Raw genomic sequence first — 21,728 nt, 5'->3', positions numbered from 1 at the left:
TGACTCAGTGAACTGCAACAACGTAGCATCCTACAGGTTCCACCCAAGACAGGTCTGGGTATCCCTCAAACCTGACAGTCAGCAATCAAGAACTCTAGTAGTGGCCCATCAGGCACCAATTTGTACAGTGTGGCAAAAGTTTTAGGACTGCAGGGTCAACAGTGAACTGTGCATGTGCTGAGCTCATGAGAACTCACTGAGCTCAGTGCATTGCACTGGTCCCACAGGAAAACAATCCCAACTATTGCATCGTATGGGTCAAAATAAGTCCGTGTGGTCCTCAGACCTAATGACCAACAGGTTCTGGCAAGATTACCACCAACAACAACCAGGCTATATAGGACTCCTGGTGTCTCACTAATCCTGGGACCTACTCCAACCAGAATTGGGAGAAAGGTTGTACAGACAACAGTTCAGCCTCAGCACAGTGTCACAGGAGGTGAAGAGTGGTGAGCTACGGAGACCATTGTGGAAATCTAACATAAGAACCCAAACCTGGAACTTGCTGGACGAAGTGGCACAATTGGCTGCAAACAAAGAAGCAGCAACTGCAATAAATAAAATCAAACTATATACCTGTGGGTGACACAGCTTAGAAACCTGTCCCAAGGAGAAGATTCTAATAACCAGAAGTACAATGACCAAGAGCAAAAGAAGAGACAGAGGCACAATGAATGTTACTGAAGATTCCCCTGCAAAGGAGGAAAACCATTTGCCAACTTCAGAGTTAATTGAAAAAGACATTGAGAAAATGGGAGATACAGAATTCAAAACACTTGTTATAAAACTTCTTATCAACAACAAGAAGCAGGTAAAGCAGGCATTCAAGGAATCCGAGGAATATGTCACAGAAGAAATGAATCAAGTGAAAGCTGATACATCAGAAATGAAGGATACAGTGGAACAAACTAAAAGTACAGTGGAGAATCTCCAAAATAGAATGAAGGAAGCAGAAGGAGGAATCTCAGAATTGAAAGATATTTCCTGTCACCAAGGCAAAACAAATAAAAATCTGGAAGCAGAGCTGAATCAGGCCAAAAAGAAAAAGCATTCAAGAATTGAAAAACACTATCAAGAGGCTTAATATAAGAGTTATGGGAGTCCCAGAAAGTGCAGAAAGAGAAGCTGGGCTTACAAATATATTTAATGAAATAATAAGGAAAAATGCCCCTAATTTGAGAAAAAAAATGGAAAACAACATCCACGAAGGGCATAAAACTCCCAAGAGTGCTGACCAAAAGTGATCTTCATCAAGACACATGATAATCAAGCTCTCTTCAACCGAACATAAGGAAAAGATCCTTAAATGTGCATGTGAAAATAAAATTGACATATAAAGGAATGCCAATTAAACTCACAGGAGATCTCTCACAGGAAACTCTACAGGCCAGAAGAGAATGGAGTGACATATTCCAGATTCTAAAACAAAAGAAAAGTTGTTGGCCCAGGATAACATATCCAACAAAGCTTTCTTTTGCCTTTGAGAATGAAATAAAATTATTTCACAGTAAACAGAAAAGAATGTAGCTCTTTCAAACCTGCCCTACAAAGGATACTTAAAAATATTCTCTTGACAGAGAAGAGGAATAGTACCCATCAAAACCAAAGGCAAATGTGAAGAACATCTCAGTAAAATGACAACAGAAGTCTCAATCAATGAACATTGCTAAATGACAGGACCAATTTACCACCTATTTATATTAACCCTGAATGTAAATTGCTTAAGCTCAATCAAATATCATAGATAAGTAGACTGGATTAAAAAACAAAACACATCTATTTGTTGCTTACAGGAGACACATTTCACCAACAAAAATCAGCATAAACTATATCTCATGGATTTTGATTTTTGGGTTGTTGTTAGTTTCATCTCTTCAAAACAATTTCTTTTGATTAAATTCTTCAATGACTCATAGATCATACAGTAGCATCTTTTCCTTCTAGAAGGTTCTTGATTTTCTTTTTCATTTCTTCACCGATATATTAGCCATTCAGTAGAGTGTTATTCAACTTCATGGTGTTGCTAATTTCTTTTTTTTTTCTTTCTGTTGTTGATTTTATTTTGTGACTTTTCATTTGAGGGGATGTACAGTAGCTGTGAAATGGAGACTAACATATCCAGATGTGACAATACAATGCAGTATGCATCTCTACTTCCAGACTAAAGATAGATTCCCAATGAAACTTTTTACTATAGGACAATAGGATGCTGGACTCTCTGCCATTGTCTATGCCCACGATAATGAACATATGACTGTGTGTGAAGAACTATACTATAGTAATGATATAGGGGAACTGAGTGAGGAGGGAGGGAATTGAGGAGGGGATAAGGGAAATCCCAGGGACCTATGGAAATGTATCATAAAATAATAATAATAATAATAATAATATTTTTTTAAAAGAAAAAAAAGTAAGAGAAGGAATTTTGGACAAAATCATTGCTGAGCTTGCCTCCAATCTCTTCTACCTCTTTTGCTTGCCCACTGCCCACTAGTGAGTACTTTACTTTCTGTATCCCAAAGCCATATTCCAATTCTTGAAGATGATAATTTCTTCAATTTTCTTCTTTAATTTTAAAAGTTTGAGAGGTAGAGAGACAGACAAAGAATTCCCCAATTACTGTTTAAATCTTAATATGCCCAGAGTGCCCCCAGCCTTGCTAACAGCTGAAGCTGGGATCCAGGTACACAGTCCAGGTCTCCTTCTGCAGAAACCTGCTGGTTGAGCCATCATGATCACTTCCAAGGGTCTTCGTTAGCAGGACAAAAATCCTAAACCAGAACCAGGTTTAACTCAGGGACTCTGTTAGGGGATGTGGGAGGCTGAATGTCCATTTCATTCTGTTCTTAACCTGCAAATCCATATCTTGTTTGCGTTGAGCTCTCAGAGTTCTGGAAATGCTGGGTAGTCGCTGGCCTTGGTGTTGTTAAACAATATCCACCCAGTTCTTACTTACTACAACTATGATGGTACTCAGAAATACAAGGACATGCAGTTACATGTATTTCAAGTTTCTTAAAACTTAGAGTCACTTTAAATTGTCAAGCTCCTGGAGGCACACTTATGAACTTACTTTGCTTTGCATGTGGGAGCTCGCTTCTTCCATTCATTATCCCTCTGGTGAAATGGCCTTTCACAGGCAATCAATAGCTAAACTGATAAATGGGAAGGCTCCTTAAAAATCCATTGCTTGATTGCTGAGACGAGATGTTTTATTCATTGACAGATGTGATTTATCATGCAGTGGCAAGGAGGAAGATGTTTGTTCCAGCTGTACTCACCAGCATTGAGCAGCACTGGGAGCTGCCCGTCTGCTTCCACAGCACTGACCCAGCTTTGGGTAAGGGAATTGTGGCTATATTTAGCAAATCAGGCCATTAGCTATCTGTAAACAATTTTGGTGCATTATTCTTTCCATTGTTCATAATTAAACTCCTCGTCAGGGGAATTGCAATGCAGAGAGTCTTGGATTTTGCATTTTGATTCCAAAAGCTGTGAAGTGTTTCTGCCCATGTGAAAACTTGACCCAGTTTCTTAGTGAAACCATTAATGCAGCAACCATTGTGAAGAACCCATCATGTACTAAGCATTTGGCTTGGCCTTTGCATAGACTAGATTTCTCACAGCTTTCTGTGGAAGCCTACTCGGCACTTACATGTGGCTATTTATTCTGCATCAGATGTTGCACCTGCAGGCAACAGGGTTTCAGCAGATAATAGGAAAGAAAAAACAGAAGATTAAAGGAAAGAAAAGAAAGAACCTCATGAGGACCAACTGGATCCTGGGAACATGAGTTGGAAACCACATTGATTTCTCTGTCCCTGCTGCCTCCCATTTGGCTGCCAAGGGTTGATCTGCTCATCCATAAATCTAAGCATGAATCTGATGTGGAAGTCCAAGAACATGAGAAGAGTTAGTAAGATCTGGAAGACTTGTAGGATCAATGGTGGCCTCAGTAATGGGAGCAGAAGAAGGGGGATGGTTAGCAAGATCCAGGGAAGTTGGCTGTTGCTGGCCTGTACCCAAAAGTCAGTAGATCAGCAACAGCACTGGCAGTTAGCACTGACTCGGCTGGGGGAAGTTAATCGCAGGCTGGCTTCCCTGGTGTTCTCATGCCCTTGGCAGCAGGTGAACAGCATAGTTAGCCCCTGCTGTCCAGTTTCTTCTGGGAAGCTAATCCCTCAGAAAGACACAGAATCCAGCTGGCCTGCAAGCACAGAGGATTTTAGGAGTACTAAAGCAAGGGCATGGGTTCAGGAGCCCAAACAAGGTTAGCATCTCACTCACAGTTTTTGTGATGGTGTTGTGTGCATAGAGTGCTCTGATTTCACTTATATAAAATGTAAAAAGGAGCAGTAAAGATGTTCTTTGGCCTGTGAGAGGGAGGGTTTCAAGCGAAACTGTTTGTTTACAAGACAGCCTGCTTGGTGTTAGGGATGTGACATGAAATGTTGCACACTGAATACATGCTGGCTACTTTCTCTGTCTTTTTTGACCTAGCTCTGGCTTTGGGTCCCTGTGCTGACATGCCCAACCCTCACTCACTGCCTTTTGTTCAGGATATCCTTCTTTCACTGTTGCTTTGATTCAGCACACCATCTTCCCTATCTACAGTTTGGTGCAGCTGGCACTGAGACAGGCCCCATCTAGGGGCTATCTTCCTGGAACTCCCAATAGAACTCCTTCCATTACTTCCATCAGTGGCCTTCCCACCATGCTTGGCCACAGAACTGCTCTAGTGTTATCATGGACCTCTGAAAAGAGCCAGGCATCCACTTGGAATATACAGCCAACTCTGTCTTTATCACCAGTCCCGGGACAAGGGGGAGCCTTTGTAGTAGGGTCTGGACCCTTTGAATATTCTCTTCTGGGAGTTTTTCAACTGAAACCCATACCATACATAAATTTGTCAAAGGAAGTCAACTAATTTTGGAGAATTTTCTGGTCATGAGGTATCCTTATTTTTATTGTGTATATGTGGTTACGACTTAGTTGTTTGATAAACATTGCTAAAACAATCACTATAATCAAGGCAATAATTATATCCGTGTGTGTGTGTGTCATGTGATAGAATCCTCTTAGCAATTATCAAGAATATGGTATTTTTGACTCTGTGTACTGACAGTATAACATGGTATATATTGGATCTCCAATAGGTATTTACCTGGCATAAGTGAAATTTTTTACATTTTGGGTCAACATCTCTCCCGTTTCCACCATCTTTCCCAGCTTGAGAAACCAACATTCTGTTCACTGCTACCATGAGCTCAGCTATTTTAGATTCCAGGTGTGAAGTCATACAATGCTTATCTCTGGCTTGTTTCATTGCTCCTAATGTCTTCACAATTCATCTATGTTGTCACACATGATGTGATTTCTTAAACATTTGTTTATTTTAATTGGAAATTTAGATTTACAGAGAGAGGGAGAGACAGAAAGAAAGATCTTTTGCCTGCTGGTTCAACTCCCCAAGTGGTTACAATGGCCAAAGCTGAGCCATTCCAAAGCCAGGGGCTCATTCTGGGTCTCCCCTGCAGGTAGAGGGTTCCAAGGCTTTGGGCTGCCCCCTGCTGCTTTCCTGGCCACAGGCAGGGAGCTGAAAGGGAACTGGAGAATCTGGGATAAGAACCAGTGCCCATATGGGATCCTGGCTCATGGAGTAGGCGACCACACTGGGCCCAATGATTTCTAATTTCTAATGCTAGTGTTCTATCCCTTGTATAACAAAGCCTCCCATCATTCATTCTTTTGGCATATTGACTTCATTTCCTTTGGATATAAACCCGACAAGTGTGTGTGTGTGTGTGTGTGTGTGTGTGTGTGTGTGTGTGTGTTGCTGAATCATATAGCAATCGTATCTTTAATTTTTGAGAAAATGACACCCTGTCTTCTACCATGTTTGGAATAATTTGAATTCGTGCTAACAATTTATCAAGGTTCCTTTTTCCCCATATTCTCTCTCTCTCACTCTCTCAGTGTGTGTTCATCCAAATAGGCTCAAGTGATACCTTGTTACAATTTAGATTGCATGTACATATGTGAGGCCTTGCTCACATACCTGTTAGCTGTTAGCGTTTCTTCCTTACCTATGCAATTACTTTGCCTATTTTACCAGTCTACTCAACTTGTCATTAAAGTGTTGGTATTCTCTGTATATATTGAGCATTTAAATGTTTTTAATAATTTTGATACTTTTGTCTGTTAGTATACAGAAAACAGATTTCATGAATTTCACATGATTCCAAGAATACACCATTGCTTTTCTCTCTTATTCCCTCCCCTTTCTTTTACTTTCTTGCAGCAAAATACCTTCAATGTATGATCACAGGCCCAATGCTGGGAAGAGCTCTATAAATAAAAGGTGTTTTATTTATATCTCTGTCCCTGTTCTGCAGCGGGTAGAGACAAGAATGACAGACTCTCAAGCTTCAAGATGTCAGTTTAGCTGGATATACATACAGTTTTTGTGGATATTTACATTTTATCCTACAAATGATTTTAAGATATTTCTTCATTATCTATTTTCTTTGCTGTGATCTTGTTTGATGTGTTCCTACTTGCTTGTTTTTGCATTTGTGCTTTTGGCTTCTTGTCCAAAAGATTATTGCCTCAAACAACTCAAAATCGACATACCGTATGACCCAGCTATAGCACTCCTAGGAATATATCCAGAACACTTGTTTTATGAGAAACCAACATGCACTCCTATGCTCATAGCAGCACAATCAGTAATTGCAAAAACATGGAAACAGCCAAAATGCCCATCAACAGAGGATTGGATAAGAAAGCTATGGTTCATCTACTCCATGGAATACTACTCAGCTATTAAAAAAAACAAAATGCAGTTCTTTGTGGCCAAATGGGCCAAACTGGAAACCATAATGCTAAGGGAAATGAACCAATCCCAAAAGGTTAGATACCACATGTTTGCCTTAATTTAATATGATATGATGTTAAGCATATCATGTTATGTTATGGATATTATGTCATTTGTAGTATATAAACTAAAATTGAACTGTGAATGGGGGGTCACAGAAAGTGGTTAAGAAATCGCATTTATTTTTAACATGTTAAAAAAAAAAAAAAAGATTATTGCCAAAACCAATGTCAAGGAGCTTTGGTTGAAGGGCCGTCCTAAGAGTTTTATGGTGTCATATCTTCCCTTGAAGCCTTAAATTCTTTTTAAGTAGTGCAATGTGTGAGATAAGGTCCCAGTGCCTTTTTTATTTGCACATGGATAATCATTTTACTCAGCATAACCTATTGAAGAGACAATCCTGTCCCCACTGTGTCTTTCTGGTGTGCTCTTGAAATTAGTTGCCTTATATGTTTGAGCTTCTTTCTTGCTTTTCTATGCTGTAGCATTCATCCGCATATCTATTCTTTTGTCAGTGCCGCGCTGCTATAGCACAGGTTATAGCATTATAATTTTAAATTAAAGAATACAATAGTCTCAACTTTTGTTTCTTTTTCAGGATTGCATTGGCAACTCAGGATATTTTACAATTCCGTACAATTCTTACAATTGTTTTCTGTTTCTGTGAAAAGCATCACTGGAATTTTGATAGACAATATGTTAAATTTGCATATTGTTACAGATAGTATGACTTATTTATTTTGCAAGTCAGGTTTTGGGGGTCTGTGCTATGTCATAATAGATTAAACCTCCACTGGCAATGCTAACATCCCTCACGGTTTTCATTCATATCCAGCTGCTCCACTTCCAATCCGGCTCCATGCTGACGTGCCTAGGAAAGCAGCAAAAAGTTGCCCAAGTCCTTGAGCTTCTGGACCCATGTGGGAAACCTGGAAGAAACTGCCTGATCCTGGTCAGACTAGCTCAGCTCTAGCTGTTGTGTATCCTTTCGCAAGTGCACCAGCTAATGGAAAATTTCCTCTCTCTCTCTCTCTCTCTCTCTCTCTCTCTCTCTCTCTCTCTCGCTCTCTCTTTCCCCCCCCTTCCTTCCTACTCTATTCCTCCCTTCTTCCTTCCCTCCCTTTAGCTTTCCTTCTCCATCTATAATTTGCCTTTGAAACAAACATAAATAAATCTTTAAAAAGAAAAAGTCAAGGTTACAGAAAGCGAGAGAGACAGAGAAAATCTTTATCTGGTGGTTCATTTCCCCAAATGGCTTCAACAACCAGGGCTGGGCGAAGCTGAAGCCAGGAGCCAGGACCTTCTTTTGGGTTTTCCACTTGGGTAGCAGAGGCTCAAGAACCTGGGCCATCTTATGCTGTTCTCCCAGGCCGGTTGCAGGGAGCTGGATCAGAAGTGGAACAGCCAGGCCTCAAATAGAGGATGCCAACTTCACAGGCAGTGGCTTTACCTGTAAGGCCACACACCATCCCCAGCATGGATGCTTTGAGAATATTGATTCTTCCAATAGTCTCCATAAACACAACTAATACATTCCATTTGTCTGTATATTCCTCAGTTTCATTTATCAGTGTTTCACCATTTCCTATGTGTAGATCTTTTATTTCACTGGTTAGCTTTAAGCTTAAGTAGTTTGTTTTTAATGATTCATTTATTTGAAAGGCAGAGTTACAGAGAAAGGAGAAAGATACAGAGAAACAGATAGATTTGATGGTTCACTTCCCAAATGACTGCAGTGGCCAAGATGAGGGGGCTAAATCCTGGAGCGAAGAGCTTCATCCACTAGAGTGCAGGGACCCAAAGACTCAGGCCATCTTCTGCTGGCTTTCCAGATGCAGTAACCAGGAACTGGATCATAAGTGGAACAGCCCGGTCTCTAGCCAGTGCTCTTACTGGATTAAACTGTGGCCTAATTTATTACATCATAACACTAGCCCTAGTGGTTTCTATTTGCTGGTATCATGAGTACAAGTGCTATTTTGATTTATTAATCACATAAATATTACTTAGTATAGAGAAATATGTATAATATCTGTATTTTGATTTTGTATTTTGTAACTGAATTGTAACATTTATTCACAGTCTTAAAGTTTTCTATAAATAGGGCCACATCTGATGCCAAGAGGGGTAGTTTGACTTCTTCTTTTTTTGATTTGGATGCTTTTTATTTCTTTTCTTGTTTACTTGTTCTAGCTAGCCCTTCTAGTGCTATTTTCAACCAAATAAGCATTCAGCATCTTTAGGTTTGCCTCATTGTGGAGGAGAGGCACCATTGAGGGTGAGGCAGTTCTAGTCTTGTGTTAAACAACATTTATCTAATATGTAAGGCTTTAGTGTTCTGTTCTTGATAAAAACATTAAATTAAGCTTAATCATGTTGCAGCATCTATTGGAATTTTTGCCCTTCTTTTTGTTAATGTAGTGATTCAATATATTAATTGAAATATGTTGAACCATCGTTTTCTCCCAGAGAGCAATCCCACTTAGTCATGGAGTAAATTCCTTTAATATTTGTTGATATCAAGAGAACAGATTTCATGTATTCTGTATTTACAATTTTAAGCATAGGATGGTATAGCACTCTACCCGCTCCTTTCTTTCACTTTTTTTTCTTTTACTATTTCTGATAACATGCTTTCAACTTACTTTATAATTGTAAGTTCAATCATCCACTAAATGAAGAATTCAAAACAAGTAAAAAGCAGAAAGACCATTATCCTTTAGGTGTGTAGACATACATGGCTAGAGACAATAACAAAATCTTAGGATGTCAATTTCGCTTAGATACATGTAATTTTTATTGTATATTCCTATTACCACAAATAAGAGTCAATATGATTCTTGTCTGTTCTGTTTGGCTTATTTCACCAAACATAAGAATGCCCAATTAGTCTTTGCCTGTATCAGTGTCTTCCCGTGGCTCATTTGTGTTTCCCTTTGGTAATTCAATGGTTTTAGGCCTTAGGTTTAGATCCTTAATCCACTGTAAGTTAAGTTTTTGCATAGAGTTTAGGTACTGTTTCATACTTCTGCATACAGAGATGCATTTTTTTCCAACACCATTTGTTAAAGAGAAATTCATTCTCTAAGGAGAGATTTTGGGTTATAGATATCTGGGCTAAGTTCTTGTGTTTCTGTTCTTTCCATTGGGCCACATGCCTATTTTTGTACTGGCACCAGGATGTTTTGATCGTCACTATTTTGTAATATGTCTTTAAATTTGTTATTGTGATGTGCCCAACCTTGTTTTTATTATTTAAGATTGCCTTAACTATTGCAGATTTCTTGTGTTTTCATATGAATGTTGCTGTTTTCTAGATCTGGTAAGAATGCCCTTCATACTTAGAATCATTCTGGGTGAGTGAAATATTTTTTGGAATTAAATCTTTATTTACAAGACACTATAAATTATGAAATTTCACAGAAATAAGAAACACATTCATAGGACAAGCTTCATACTGTATGTACAGTTTGGAATTGTTCAAGTACAGTTTTTCTGTAAAAGTAATGCAAGAACAAACTTCATTTAAAGAAGTCTCAGTAGAGAAACAGAAAGATAAACTTTTACCCAACAGTGCACAAACAAAACAGGGCATGCCTTAGATGTACAACTTAAAAGTTAAAGGTCCCCAGTGTCGTATCCAACACTCAGAAGGCATAACCTTCAGAGCTAGTGTCTGGCACATTTTGATCTTCCTCTTCTGCAGAGAAATGTTTCTCAATCAAGTTTAGTGAAGTCCTGTACAAGTTTCATTCTCATGGTTTTAAAGAGATTCAATTTTGTCCAAGCCACCACATTTTTCACTCATTAGACTAAGATTCTCAGTTTCACCTAATTTCTCAGCAGCCTAAGATACTTGAAATGGCATTCAGAATAACCAGAATAATTTTGGTATCTTTCACAGTTTAAATGTTCATCAATGGTTCTATAATAGCACAAAAATGTGATATAAAATCATAAGGTACACACATTTGTTGAACTGTCCCGCCACTTTTACAGTTGTGTACAGCCCAGACAGCTTCTTTTTGTGTCTTGAAGTCTGCCTTGGAGAGAGCACTGATGAGGAATGGGACTGATCCATGACTCATGACTTACTGTATCTGATCCTAATGCCCATCTGTGATGTTTCACGCTGTCCATGTAGCCTCTTTCTGAATGTTACTTTTGGGGTTAGTCAGCAGGCTGGGAAACATGGCAAGTGCTCCTGTATTGATCACAACCTGTGTCTGTTCATCTTTGTCCCTGTGACAATATTCCCTTTGGCTCTCAGTGCACAAATCACAACTGGCAACTCATTAACTCCTAGAAACACCACAAGCTGGGACACAGCTCTTGTTTTCACAACCATTTTGATCCTTTCATTTGGACCATCAGTAAGGTAGGAAGTCACCCAGCAGATATCTGCTAATACTTCTGGCTCATCGTGATGCAGGAGACGAACCGAAGTAGAAAAAAATCTGACCAATAACATCTAATGGGGTGCAGGAGTCTTGTGAAAACAAATGCTTGAAAGTGTCCATATAGGTTACATAAGTAACCTCAGGCCAAGAGGACATATCAGGAACAGCTGACTTACGAGTCCCCAGGAGGTTGTGTGGACCCTATAGTATGAACTTTTTTTTTAAATTAATTTTTACATTTTATGATACAGTTCCAAAGGCTCTGAGATTTCCCTTCCCACCACCTCTACTGATATCCCCTATTTTATCGCAATAAAATAGTCCTTCTGAAAACAGTTATCAACCCACCATTCTGCTATTTAAGGGTATAGTATGAACTTTTGAGGATATTATTTTTTCCAATCCAGGAACACGGAAGATATTTACATCTTTCTGTGTGCATCTTCAAAGAACTCCTTTCCTTTATGTTTTCAATTCTCATTGTGGATATCTTTCCAGCCATTGGATAAATTTAAAGGTGTTTTGATCTTTTCTAGCTATTGGGAATGGCACTGATCTTGCAGTTCTTTTCTTAATTATGCCTTGTGTGTGTGTTGTATACAAATGTTATTTATTTTTATGTTTTGATTTTATATCACATGACGTTTCCAAACACTTTCATGAGTACCAATGGCATGTTGGTGGGGTGTTTTGATTCACCTATATATAGGATCATGCCATCTGCACGCAGGGATAATTTGACTGGTTCCTTTATGATTTGTACCCCTTGCATTTCTTCTTGCTTACTGGCTCTGACTAAAGCTCGCAGAACTATGTTTGAATGGTAACAATGGCATCTTTGTGTGACTCCAGATCTTAGAGGAAATGCTTCCAGCCTTTCCTCATTCACTATGATGCTGCCTGTGGGTTCGTCATTCATTGCGGTCACTGCATTCAAGGATGATCCTTCTATACCTAATTTTCTTTAGGTTTGCATCATGAGAGGATGTTCTATTTTGTGAAATGCCTTCTCTGCCTCTATTGAGATAATCATATAGTTTTCATTCTTGTGTTTCTTAATGTAATCTGTCATATTTTTTGATTTATGTATGTCAAACCATCCCCACATCCTTGGGACAAATCAAACTTGGTCTGTGCGGAAAATCTTTCTGATGTGATGTTGGATTCAATTAGCTAGTATTTTGTTGGGGATTTTTGCTCATATGTTCACCAAAGAATTGCTCTGTTATTCTATTTTTTATAATATAGCAATTATATTATTTTCTTGGTTTTAGAATTAAGGTGATTCTGGCATTATAAAAAGAGTTTATTTTTGAAGAGTCTAGGAATATGAATCATTTCTTCTTGAAAATTTGGTGTGAATTCAAGAGTTAAGCCATTCGGGGGGTTGGGGGAGTATCAGAATTTTTGCGTATTCCTCAATGATATTGGCCTGTAATGGTCTTTTCTGGAGAGCATCCTTAACCGACTTTGCTGTCTTGGCAATGTTGGCAACATGAGTTTGGAACTGTTGTATCGCCTTCATATTTTTTGAAGTACCTGAGAAAGATTGGCATAGTTTTGAGTATTTGGTCGATTTCAACAGTGAAGCCATCTGGTCTTGGAGACTTTTACTGAGAAGTTTCTAATTACATATTCAGAATCCTTTCTCATTACTTGCCTATCCGCATTTTAATTTCTTTATGATTCAGTTTGGGCAAGTTATAAATTTGAAACAATGTGTCCATTTGTTCTAAAATATCCAATATGTTGGTACAGAATTGTTTATAACAGTTCAATTGAGCCTTTAAAATTCTTAGCTATCAATGATAACAGATCCTCTTTTATTAATTATTTTATTTATTGATTCTTTTTCTTAATCTAACTAAAGGCTTTCAAACATCTTTATCTTATCAAAAAGGCGACTCTTTTGTCTGTTGATCTGTTCCATTGTTTTTCTCATCCATATTTCATTTCTGCACAAATATTTGTCATTCTCTTCTATCTGCCAATTTTTTAATGTATTCACATTTAAAATACTGATTAATACAGAAAGGTTTGCTTTTATCAATGGATTAATTTTTCAACTATTTGTTTCTTTCTTGCAATCTTTGTCATTTAATTTTTGATAATGTAAATTTTTCATCTATTATTTGTAATGTATTTACAAAGAAATAAGCAAGATTGCACCTATTTCACACTGCAGATTTAGGAGTGTAGAGAAACCATCTATCCCATTCTCCTTCCTGCCAGCATTCCCCACCCTTCTACCATCCCTCCTTCTGTTTTTTCTTTTTCATTTTACAATGGCATATTTTCATTTCACTTTGAAATCATAGGCTTAACACTCCATTAGGTAAAGAATTCAACACAGAGCAGGAGAAAATAAAGCCAGCCTCCATTCCTCTAGAGTGTAGACAAAAGCTGTCAACAAGAACCAAATCTTGAAAAGCCAACCTCACTCACATAAATTGTGCTTCTGTACCACGTGTATTGGCTACACCGATCAGAGAAAATATGATGTCATTGCAGCCTTTATTTTGTTCTATGTTGTTTCTGACATTTAGCTTATATTTAACTTTGCCAGTGAGTTTGATATTTTTATAACTTTTCTTTTTAATTTTTTGTGTCATCTTATTTCAACCTGAGGGACCCTTACCTTTTCTTGTAATGTATGCCTCGTAGCCATGAATTTGTTTCTCTGGCAAAGCCCTGTCTCTCCTTCCTTTCTTAAGGACAACTTTGTAATATCAAATATTCTTGTTTTGCAGGTTCTCCTTCTCAGCATGTGAATTTTCTATCCTATCCTCCTGACCTGCAAGATTTCTGATGGGAAATACACGGACTGGTCAGCAGAAATTCTTTTACATGATGACACATATTTCTTCATTGTTTGCAGAAATTATTAACTTTTCACAGTGAGAATATAATGTGTTTATGTCATTGGCATGTGGGGGGATTCCCAGAGCCTATGAAACTGTCACATAATGCAAAATAATCAATAAAAAAAAGAAAATTAAAAAAAGATTTATTTTATTTTTCCTGGAAAGGCAGATATACAGAGAGAAGGAGAGACAAAGAGAAAGATCTTCCATCCGATGATTCACTCCCTGAATGGCCACAAAGCCTGGAGCTGAGCATATCCAAAGCCAGGAGCCAGGAGCTCTTCCAGGTCTCCCACATGGGTGCAAGGTCCCAAGGCACTGGGCCATCCTTGACTGCTTTCCCAGGCCACAAGCAGGGAGCTGGATGGGAAGTGGAGCAGCCGGGATTAGAACAGGTACCCATATGGGATCCCGGCGCGTTCAGAGTAAGAACTTTAGTTGCCATGCTATCGTGCCAGACCCTGGCATGTCCTTTTTTTGCTTGGCTCCATGGATCTGCCTACTTATTTCTGCCTCTAGATTTGGAAATTCGTGTCTTTTAAAAAACTAACCCAGATACCTGTTACCTCTTCCCTGTTCTTTTTAAATTCCCTAAATATATACACTTTTTCTTCATAAAGTTTCATGAATTACACAAACTTCTTCACTCTAACTCATGATTCTCCCATTGTTCCCAGCCTCAATAATTCCAAGGGATCTGTCTTCAAGTTTACTGATTATCTATTCTGCTGAAACTTTCCACTGATTGTTTTCATTTCAGTCATCGTATTCTTTAGCTTCAGAAATTATTTCATTTCTGTTTATATTGTCTACCTATTTCTGAAACTTCCAATTTTTACTCACATATTGCTTTCCAGAAAACACTCAGCTGTCTATATTCATTCTTTCAAGACATATATTGTAAATTCTTCAAGATCATTCTTTTGGGGGGTGTTGTGCTGACATGATTTTTCATATCTCTTGATGTCTTTCCTTGTCTTTTATACAGTTGAAAATACATTCTCTCCTCCAGAATTTACTGACTCACTGTGGAGAGACAGATGTCAGTAATCAGTGTAGTTAGAGTGTTGGGAGTCCATCACTGCTTTCACTCAATGCACTCATTATTCCTGTTGGGGTGGAGTCTGAGGATTGTGTGCCAATCCTGTAGGATTAGGTCAGCTATCTATTCACCTATGACTGTATACACTCTGGTCCCCAGAGTCTGGCATGTATCATGACAGGGTCCCTTTGGAATGACAAGGGCCAGAGCTGAGCTAATCTGAGGCCCAGAGCCAGGAATGAATGCAGGGTACCAAGGACTTGGACTATCCTTCACTGCTTTTCCAGGCCACATGCAGCGAGCTGGATGGGGACTGGAGCTTGCAAGATGAGGATTTAGCCACTGAGCCACTGCATTGTGCCTGGTTGCTCCTTTTTCTGATTCAGTTTCCTGATAATGATCTGGGAAAGGCAACAACACTAAATGGTACAATTATGCGGATTCCTGCTACCAATTTGGCAGACCCAGATAAAGCTCCTGGCTGATGACTTCAGCCTGGGCCAGCTCTGACCATGGTAGCCATATAAGGCATGACCATTGAATGGAAGATTTCTATCTTTACCCGTGTTTCCTTCTTTCTGTGTTACTCTGCCTTTTAAATAAATTGAAATATTTTAAATAAATCTGATGTTATTTCTATTATTAAGCATTTAGTACAATTTTACATCTGTAAAAATTTTACAAAATTCTCAATTGTGAGCCTATATTATAAACAGGTGTGCCTACCGTTCTAGCTTATCACTTTGGGGTGACTGAGGTTGCACTCATCCTAGAAATTTTTATGACTAGCTTTTGTAAGTCTTTAGTTATCTTTCCTGTCTTCATTTGTGTTTCTACTTTTGACATAGGGGAATGAAAAATATGTGTTGTCTACTTATTTCAGAGTTTGAACATGAAAAATAGGAAAGAGGACGGTGAGACTGTCTCACTCCTGGTTGGTAAATCCCATGTTGCAACAGCAGAGATCTTATTTTCTGCTGATCTCTTCCCCTAAAGCATACACTCACCTCTCAGTTCCAGACCACACAGCCAAGAATAAATCAGAGGAAGCCTGGGAACCTTATTCCTTATTCCTTGCAAATAGAAGCAACTCCTTGATTACTGTAGGGTCTAACTTTGTAGATGCCCATAATATAGTTTATCTCCTTCAAAACTGTTGAGAAATTAATATGATGGTTTAAAGCATTGGGATGTTATTTCAGCATGATGGATTTAGGCTTCTTACCCTTTATCCTGAAATTCCCAAAAGTGAGCTGTACCACAGATTGCGGCTATGGAGTCATGTTACCACAGGCAGGTTCTGAGTGACCCCTTTTCCCTGGCTGGATAATATTACTTAAACTGACATGAGGTAAGGGTGGGGCTAATGTGGTATAGATGGTTAAGCTGCCTTCTGTGATATTGGCATCTTGCATTTGTTCTGGTTTCAGCCCTGTATGCTCCGTCTTCAATCCAGCTGCTTGCTGATGCGCCTGGGAAAGCAGCAGCATGTGGACAAGGCACTTGGGTTCCTGGAGAGATGGATGAAGCTCCCTGTTCCAGATTTTGGTTGGCCTAGATTTGACTGTGTAGACAAGTGGAGAGTAGAACAGACCACCATGACCCCAGCCCCCCTACTGCATCACACACAAACACACAAGCATCCCTGGACCATGAGGATCTGTAAATGATTCCTTATGACCCATGCAGATAATTCATAATATGTCTTACTGTAAATCTCTGCCCTCTATTGTTATCTCATCATGGTATCCTTCAAGAAGAAATTTCAGAGAAGGCAGTTACTATTCACTAACCTGACACATATATGTGCTTGTTTATTTCCATGAGCCTCCATTTCTGAGTGTCCCATCCTGCTGCCCACTGCCTGGTTACCACTTTTATAGCACACAAGTGTGTAGGTATGAACACACTGGCATATAAAGCTCATATCAATATCATCAACCCCCGGGATGTATGTATTGTTATCCACTCATATTATGTGTGAGAAGCTGCAACAGAGGCAAACAAAGCAGCTCAGGACTTCCAGAGATTACGCTGCAGAAGTAAAGCAAATTAGCTCCTGAAAAGCCATGCCTGTCCCCTGCATCAAATGTGAGGGTCTTTCTCTAAATGAGTTTCATAAACAGCAGAAGTCACTTCTTGCAAGCCCTCTCTAGATAAGCACACCGTAAAAGTCATTGTGATTAATGACAAATGACTTCATTACTTTGCTCATAATAGATTTGCAAAAGAAGTATTTCAAAGAAAATCCTCAAAAATGACCTCTTGGGGGATTTTCAAGGAAATTTTGCAGCATACAATTTAATTTCACAAGCATAAAAAAGCACATTGACGACTCCCTTCTGGTTGCCTACTGACATTCTTTGTAACTACTTCGAACAGAGTTGGAATGAACCCTCACATGGAGAGAAGGACAAGAGGGATGGTCTGTGGTAGAGTTAAAAATAGAATGCAGATTGCAGAGATTCTGTTAGAACTGGCTGGAAATGCCAGGGTTGCAAACAGAATAAATAATTAGTGAAATGAAAGGCATCCAAAGAAATGCATGCCGTAGGGGAGAAGTGCGTTATTGATGTTGTAGCTATAAAATCTCTAAACTAGAGCAGTTTTGTCTGTGAAATTCCCATTAATTGAGAATTCCCACTTAATTAGGTTACTTTTCATACTCTTCTACAGAGTGTAAAGAAATTGGGCAGATAGAAGGTTGACGGGATGGGGGGGCTGCACCTGTTGGACAAGGGCAACACCAATCAGCCTCTGTTCACAAAAGGGCTGCTCTCTCTGACTTTCACATTCGCATTCCAGCTCACTATTCAGGCTGCAATGCTTGACTATCAATAAATCCAGTAACAAGCCACGGAGCTCCTGGCTGGAAGCTTGCTGTTAGGCTTCATGTATATATTCACAATCTATAAATTCTTAATGTGAAAGAAATTCAACACATAAGAAGACAGATATCGGTCATTATCATCTTCATATCAAGAGCTCTTGTGAGTAATGAACATATAAATTTCTCAAGAATAAAGATAATCAAAGAATATACATAATTCAGGCACAGAGATACACAAATGACTGCCGTCAGGTGAACCTGATAACCACTACACTACAGAAACCATGTACAAATGACTGTTGTATAAATAAATGAAGTAGTATTCCCTATTTACCAAGTAAATTCTAAGTCTCTTGGGAAATAAACTAACAAAATTAGCAGGGAAGGTGTGCTGCCATCACCACTCATCCCAGCACCTGAGATGTTGCCAAGGCATACCTGAGAGGAAGCCTAGAGAGCCTCCCACATAGCCACTCACTGGCTTGTGTGGAGAAAGTAGGATAAGGAAAGAGCAGGTGCTTGGTTCACAGCTCCACTCAGCTAGCCATGGTTGAAGTTGATATTGACTCCCATCTAATCATGAAAATAATACAGGTTGGAAAAGAACAAGGGTATTTAGAGGAAAATATTTTCTATAGGAAACAAGAGTGTGGGGTAATGGTTTTTCAGAATATTTTTGGAGATTGGAAATGCACAAATCACACAGCGGTCGTGGTACTATGCATTAGTTGGTGCTTGCAACACCGACATCCCACATGGTGCACTGATCCTGTTTCCAGCCACCTAGTTCTTGATTCAGCTCCTTGTTAATGCTTTTGGGAAGTCGGTGGGGGATAGATAAAGTGTTTGGTTACTTGCCACGCATGTGGGAAATTGTGATGGAGTTCCAGACTTCGGCTTTGATCTGACCCACCTTGCCTGTTGGAGCCAGCTGGAGAATAAACCACCAGATGAAAGATTTGTCTATGGCTCTTTCTGTTACTCTGCCTTTCAAATAAATATGTAACTAAATCTTAAGAAAGAAAATATGTGACTCAACCTAACGATACAATTCCCTTTTTCCTAACCAAACTCTCAAGTTATGATAACAACACTACATCTATGTTAACGTGAATAAATAATCAATAACATCACACATACAAGAGTGTGAAATAAGGTCATTTTTATAAGAAAATGTAATAGCAAAGGACATAAAAATAAAAGCAATTCACATAACATTGGCACAGTATCTTTTTTTCCTATAGGAATTTGTCAGGATTTTTTATAAGATTTATTTATTTTCATTGAAAAGGCAGATTTACCTAAGGCCTTGGGCCATTCTCTGCTACTTACCCAGGACACAAGCAGGGAGCTGGATGGGAAATGGAGCAGCCTGGATATGAATTGCATATAGGATGCCTGCACTTGGAAGTGGAGAACTAGCCAGTTAGGATAACTTGCCGACGCTTGTTTAAAAAGTTTTAAAGGATAAAATCATGACTGTCAGTCAGGAATAAAATAAATACACATTGAAAAAATTGTTTATATCATTATTAATGAGGAAATAATGAAGATGTTACAATTGGTCCAAAAGAGAATGAAAAAGCTATACATCTATTGGCCATTACAGAAGGTGATATTCAGTTACAAGGAGATCCTTCACTGACTACAGTACCACACTGCAATTATTTTCCATAGGATAGTACACCCACATTTGTATAGAGAGCCCACAGACCCCTAAAAACTGTTCTCAATAGGCCACTTGGCAATCATTACCATCTCTTTCCAGTTATTTCATGAGCACACTGGGAAATGGATTTTCCAGATTAAAAAATATATATATTTATTTATTTTTATTTGAAAGGAAGATATGATAGAGAGACAAGGAAAAACAGAAAGAGAGAGATCTTCAATCCACTGGTTCACTTCTCAAATGGCCACAAGGGCTAAAGTTGGCCTGGTCCAAAGCAGAGAGCCAAGAACTTCTTCCAGGTCTCTTTTCATGGGAACAGTGTCCCACAAACTTGAGCCACCCCGTACTGCCCTCCCAGGTCTTAAACAGAGAGTTGGATTCATAGTGTAACAGCCAGGACCCAAACCGGTGCTCATATAGGATGCTGGCCCTGGCAGGGAGAGGATTAGCCCACTGCATTACTGTACCATCTCCAGCAAAAGCCAGTAAAATGATGAAAAGCTAGTAATTTTATAACCCAGTAATGATAAGAACAAGGGAAATAAGTTAATTTCCAGTTTACGTATTGCTAAATTCTAACTTACCAGTTACGCAATGAAGAGTCACAAAACTTTTTAAGGTTGTGTTGTAAGGAATATTTAATTCAGTGAGGGAAAATGTGTAGAGAAAATAATTCTATGTTCCAGTGTTGTTTGTAGATTAAATCTGATATAAGGAAAATATAAGGGTTTTTTTTCCCTGATTTTTGTTAGGCTCATTATTTATGTATATGCGTGAGTTTTTCCAGATGTTTAGATTGCATTTAGGCCTGAACCTTGTTTGGGTTTGAAAGAATAGGAATTCACTGCTTATTATAACAAAGAAACAAGAATACTGTGGACCAGAGCAGGCATAAGAAAGGGAAGAGAGAAACCAGTATTCTAAGATAAAGCAACATAGTGACAGTAAACCATGTTTAAGGGCAGCCTGAGAGACCAGTAACCGGATACACATTCCTTGTGGCTGGAGAAAGTGTGATCACAGTGAGGCGTACCACAGAAACTGGGCCACAGCTTGCGCGAGGTGAGCCACAGTGTAATCTATGCCCCAAGAAGTTCTGCTGTCTAACCACGCTAGTGATGCCACAGAGAGACAAGCCATAGGATAAGGGGAAACAAGAAACCATGGGACAAACGCTGAAGGGGGAGAAGAAAATGGAGAAAGAATGTTACAGGGAAGGAGAATTGGAGTGGAAGGTGAAGGAAACTCAATGACGCCTTTTTCTATTAACAAATAGGGTTAAGTGGTTGGTACAGAGTGTCTGGGTTTGATGCTCAGTTCCAACTCCCAATGCAGCTTCCTCCCAATGCATCACTGGGAAGCAGGGTGATGACTCAATAGCTGGGTTACTACCACCTACACTGGAAACCCACAGCGTTCCCGCATCCTGGCTTTGGCTTGTCTCAGCCTTGCTTGTTGCAAGCCCTTGAAAGTGAACCATTGGAGGGGTGGATTCTCTCTCTTCTCCCCATCTCTACTTAGCCCTCTATCTCTCCCTCCATCCTTCCCGAATACATAAGTAAGTATATTGAAATTTAACTAGCCAAATAAGTAAATAAAAGGCAAGATTTTATACAATATGTGAACTGAGTGATAAAAGTTACCTTATCAAATGTCACATTGCATAGACTTGATGACACTTGAAGACAGACTTTGGCTTGCTTATGTATGCAGAGAAGACTCTGGGGTCTTGTAATGTTCACAGGACTCATTATTATAATACACTCTTTAGTATTGTTCATCAGTTTATTCCTAAATCAATATTTATTGCTTTTGCTGTAAGATGTACTTTCGCTTAAAATGTTAAGAAGTTACTAAGTTCAAAGCCTGTTGCCCTCCATGCTTGTCCACATACATGTAGAAGAAATGCCCAACCTCAACTGATCCAAAACTAAGATCCTGATGCCGTCCCAAGACCCCGTGGATCTTCCCGCTCAGCCTGTCATGGGGAGTGTTGCCTGCCTTGCAACTGCTATGAAGAATTAATCTTTCCTCAACCATTTA

General features: G+C 39.0%; 1 pseudogene; it reads right to left on the bottom strand.

The window, feature by feature from the left end:
- Positions 1 to 10,488: 10,488 nt before the first annotated feature.
- Positions 10,489 to 21,728, bottom strand: part of LOC131480289 (importin subunit alpha-1-like) — an 86,042-nt pseudogene continuing 74,802 nt past the window's right edge.

This window comes from Ochotona princeps, chromosome 5 (genome assembly GCF_030435755.1).
Source record: "Ochotona princeps isolate mOchPri1 chromosome 5, mOchPri1.hap1, whole genome shotgun sequence".
Classification (NCBI taxonomy): domain Eukaryota; kingdom Metazoa; phylum Chordata; class Mammalia; order Lagomorpha; family Ochotonidae; genus Ochotona; species Ochotona princeps.
The sequence above is the reverse complement of the archived record's forward strand: the minus strand, read 5'-3'. Positions and strand labels throughout refer to the sequence as shown.